We start from the raw sequence: 5507 nt of genomic DNA, 5'->3' as shown, positions 1-5507 counted from the left end.
TCCACCCAGAAAGCAGACCCAAACCCACACTGATCATGAAGCACGATTAAGGACCAGAAGCCAGACCGCAGCTGCAACATTGGCCATTTCAAACCCCTCCAATCCATACATGCAGCAGACTGACACCCACTGTGAAGATGTGGCACGACCGCGAACACGAAGCCGGACAACAGCTGTGCAGCTCACCAGCTCAAATCCCCCTGCAGCTCAGACTAATCTGAGCACAACCAAGCCCCCACCCAAAGAGGACACACCCCCATCCAATCAGAGCACCAAAAAAACCCCATCCAATCAGAGCACAGCCAAGCTCCCACCCAATCAGTTCAAACCCCCACTAGCAGTTAAAAAGGAAGAAACAGCTGCAGTCACACATTGCTCCCAGAAGCACGAAGCTGAAGCCTGAAGATGACGAATGAGACTTCGTCGAAACGTCGCCAAGACACTCTAATTTTACACGGGAGAAAACCCAACAACCAAAGACCTACATACAAACACCCGTGGAAACCTCAGAAAACATATATATATATATATATATATATATATATATATATATATATATATATATATATATATATGGTTATTCGGTTTTCTCCCATAAAATTGGAAGTGTCACCACCACACATCCACCCAGAAAGCAGACCCAAACCCACACTGATCATGAAGCACGATTAAGGACCAGAAGCCAGACCGCAGCTGCAACATTGGCCATTTCAAACCCCTCCAATCCATACATGCAGCAGACTGACACCCACTGTGAAGATGTGGCACGACCGCGAACACGAAGCCGGACAACAGCTGTGCAGCTCACCAGCTCAAATCCCCCTGCAGCTCAGACTAATCTGAGCACAACCAAGCCCCCACCCAAAGAGGACACACCCCCATCCAATCAGAGCACCAAAAAAACCCCATCCAATCAGAGCACAGCCAAGCTCCCACCCAATCAGTTCAAACCCCCACTAGCAGTTAAAAAGGAAGAAACAGCTGCAGTCACACATTGCTCCCAGAAGCACGAAGCTGAAGCCTGAAGATGACGAATGAGACTTCGTCGAAACGTCGCCAAGACACTTCCAATTTTACACGGGAGAAAACCCGAATAACCAAAGATCTACATACAAACACCCGTGAAAACCTCAGAAAATATATATAATTTGGGAAGTTCTTACATGTTTCAAGATTGTGATGTTACCCTGACTAGCATTAAAGCTGTATTTCAAGCTGAAGTCTGTGTGGTTCTTGTTTCTTGAATTTGCCTCCTATGATAACAAGACAACAAAGAGGCAAGTAGAAGATAATTGAAAAAAGATCTCCAAAAGTAGAATCAACACAGGCTAATAGCGGATGAATCCCAGCATGTTTATGCAGTCTGTTTGCTAAGTGTTTACTGTACCAATACTACATTCAGTAATGCAGTATTATTTCAGTAGTCCTGTTCCAAGAAGCCGACTTTTCATGCTTACAATACAACATATTCTTTTTTTAAAAGTAATTTTTAATAAACTTTTTACTTTTAGAAACAAAATAAAGAAAAATACAACAAAAAACAAAAACACATTAAAAACACCTAACAAACATAACATTACATCGTATATTATTTTACAGCTTACTGTATCGACATAGATATATATTCTCTGTTCTTATTTAATCGTTCATCTACGTGCTTATATTTACATTGGTGTCTATTTACAGAACCATTATTGTCCGGTTAACACTATTCAGTAATTTACACTTCCTAGTTTTAACCCAATTAGATTGACATTCCGATTTATTATTTTGATTTCTTTTTTCTAACCAATCATATAGTTTGTTTCACACTTTATTGTATTCTGACTCTTCCCTTTCCTTAATTTCCAGCGTCATCTTATCCATTTCTGCACATTGTAGAATTTTTCAGATTATTATTTCCTCTCCTAGTACATTGTTTTGTTTCCATCCATATGCGACAGAAATCTTTGCTGCCGTTAATATATGAAATATTAGTTATTATAAAGATTTGTCTATTTTTGGGTTAATTCCTAATAAATAGAGTTCTGGTTTAAATTCCATTTTTAATTGGGTAATTTCCTCCAACCAATTTTTAATTTTTCGCCAAAATACAATATATTCTACTACCATGTTTCCCCAAAAATAAGACCCCTGTCTTATATTTTTTTGAACCCTGAAATAAGTGCTTGGCCTTATTGCCATGCGCTCCAAAGCCCGATTGGACTTATTATCAGGGGATGTCTTATTTTGGGGAAAACAGGGTAAATGTCTACAAAAGCATGTGCAACAGAAAGTTTTCTCCAACTTCTCCAAGATTAGAAGAAAAGTTGGACTCCCAGGCAATTGAAACACAACACAAGTAAAATATCACGACACTATGACACAACTTTCTTCTTCATGTTGGAGTTGATGAAAGAAGCAAAAATTGCCCAAAACCTCGACTAGCCTTTGAAGAGCCTTTAACAGCTGCAATAAACTATTTCACTCCAACATGATACTTAAACTTAGATGAGTATATTTCAGAAAGAGTTCATATTCATTTAGAAAAATGCTGATTTATGTGTCAAAGTACCATGTAATTTAGTAAGCAGATACAGGGCAATAACACTGTAAGGCATCCAGAATAGGCTTTCATTGTGATTTTGCACATCATACACAAACTACGCTATAATTGTACTGGTTGTTCATAAACATCTTTCAAAATATAACCCAGAAAGCTTACACTTAGAATAATTAACAGTAATGTCAGGGTTCCAAGTAATACCGCCCCCAATGAAAGAATATCACAAGGCTTGAGGATTGTCAAACTATTCATATGTCTTTTGAAAGTAAACGCATTTATATCTCTTTTTGCAGCACTTACTAAATAGGTGAAAGTAGATCAATTAGAAGACTCATCCAACAGACGCATGCATCAGACAAAGAATGCACAATAAGCACAAAGGCAATCTTTCCTCTTCACAGTAGTTGCATCTGCTGTGATTATGAAACTTCCTTCAGTCCATTATCTTATGCATCTGCTTGCACCACAACAGATGGCTTCATTGTGGTTGATGTCTTTCGATCATCCTGTTGACGTAGTCTTAGATACCTCTCTTCTTCTATTGTCATGCATACATAAGTGAGTCCATAAGGTCAACTCACTTAAGCAATCACTTCACAAAAGAGCATAACAGATTACATTCTTCCACTGATTGTTGTATCTCTTCAATCAATAGACTATTGGAAGACTGTTATCATGTCTCCCCTGGTCCTTCTCTTCACTAGACTAGCCATGCCCAGTTCCTGCAACTGTTCTTCATATGCTTTAGTCTCCAGTCCCCTAATCATCCTGGTTGCTTTCCTCTGTACTTTTTCTAGCATCTCAACATTTTTTGTAGTGTGGTGACTAAAACTGGATGCAGTATTCTAGGTGTGGTCTTATTAGGGCTTTATAGAGTGGCATTAGTACCTCACTTGATCTTGATTCTATCCCTCTGTTAATGCAATTTAGGATTGCATTGGCTTTTTTTGGCTGCCGCCGCACACTGCTGGCTTATTTTTAGCTGGTTGTCCACTATGACTCCAGGATAGCACCTGAAGGCCAGACAAGGAATAATGGATGGAAACTGACCAAGGAGAGATTCAACCTAGAAATGAGGAGGAACTTTCTGACAGTGAGAACAATCAACCAGTGGAACAGAAGTTCCCTTAGGAAGTTGTGGGAGCTTCATCACTTGAGACTTTCAAGAAAAGATTGGACTGCCATTTGTCAGAAATGGTGTAGGGTCTCCTGCTTGAACGGAGGGTTGGACTAGATGACCTATAAGATCCCTTCCAACTCTGTTAATCTGTTATCTATTCACAGTGTGCATTACAGTGATAGAAAATGGCTATCCTTTGAGATAAGCAAGAAGGGTGATCCTTCTCACGTATTTGATTATACTATTCTTACTGACATTCCCAATTGCCTTTGATCAAAGTTGTTTCCAAAGACTATGATAAGTTTCAGTAAAGATACCAATGATGTTAACTATGGGATCGAGTGACAACATGACTGTTGTTGACAGAGCATGCCTGAAAGAGAAAGAATATTTGTACTAGTGAAACCACATGCACCAATAAAAAAGATGTTAGCAGTAATAGAGTAAATAACTACTACAGAATATCTAAATAACTCGAATAACTTCTTCATATGGAGCCTATATCATCTAAGAAGGAGAAAATTCTTCATGCCCCTGAAAAAAACCAGAGGGGTTGATTAAGACCTTCTCTATGGTAGGCCTGTCCCTCAGGAAAAGGTTGCTCCATGAGGTTGGATGAGCCTCTATTCTTACAATGGTTCAAAAGATTATGAAAACAGTCCTCTATAAGAGAAAATTTGGAATCATCTGATAGAAACCAGATTTATTTATAGTTTTTCATTGTCATGCTTACCATTTATTGGTTTTTATGAAGGGGTGCTACTGTTTTCATTTTTGTCTCATAAATTGCAAGCTGCCTAGAGATGAAAGAGTAGGTAGCATTTTGATCAACGCAACAAGTAAAACAGTTTGATGGTTTCAGATCACTTCTAATAGTTCAATATAAAAGTAGCTGAATTTCATTGTGGAAACAATCCACTGTTATCAAGGATTTTTTTTTTAACCTTGATGTCCCTCATGTTTCTTTCACCCAATGGTTAGAATCAGGTTGGGTGGCATTACACTTGAGAAAGGCTCATTTCATAGCTAATATGCTTTATACACAATGGTGGGCTTCACCAGATGTAAAAACCAGTTCGGTTTGCGTGCCTCTGGAGGCTGAAAATGGGCCCGTTTCCAGACTTCCGATACTTCCGGTAGGCCCAATTTTTGCCCTCCCCAGGCTCCAGAGGCTTTCCTAGAGCCTCCAGGAAAGAAAAAACGGCCTCCCACGGGCACCAGAGGCCCTCCAGAGGCAGGAAACAGGCCCATTTCCAGACTATTGGTAGGACATTTTTTCCTCCGCACGCACCCTGCACTTACCTGGCGTCCAAAATGGGCTGCGTGGAGACTCCTGGGAGGGGTGGGTTGGGGTGGGCAGGGTCAGACAGTCCTTGGAAAAACCAGTTTGCTGAACCAGATTAAAATTAACATCCGGTTCACCCGAACCGGTCTGAACTGGCTGAATCCCACCCCTGTTTCTATGCTATATATGGAGTAAGTCTTCAGATATTCAGAAGTGGTTCTTAGAAGGGACTGTAGATTTAATTGCAATGTGGTGAAGCAATAAGTACGCTTATAAAACTGATGTTCTGTTCTGGATCCAACACATTGAATTTCTGTAGCATTCTACAATGTTTCTTTCTTGGCAATGTTTTTCATGAGTTAGAAGGAATCCAACTTTTCCTCTATCTAAGTACCGGTGTGTTACCCCTTCATCAAATCTTTAAGCTGTATAATTACCATCTGAGACATGAGTCACCTTGGCTCTTAGTTTCCAAACTAGGTTTCCTCTATAAAAGGAGAATGGGATCTCTTCACCTGCTCTTCTCAAGCCACTCTTCATATCATATATAGGAAGAA

The sequence above is a fragment of the Ahaetulla prasina genome, chromosome 5 (genome assembly GCF_028640845.1).
Source record: "Ahaetulla prasina isolate Xishuangbanna chromosome 5, ASM2864084v1, whole genome shotgun sequence".
Classification (NCBI taxonomy): Eukaryota; Metazoa; Chordata; class Lepidosauria; order Squamata; family Colubridae; genus Ahaetulla; species Ahaetulla prasina.
The sequence above is the reverse complement of the archived record's forward strand: the minus strand, read 5'-3'. Positions refer to the sequence as shown.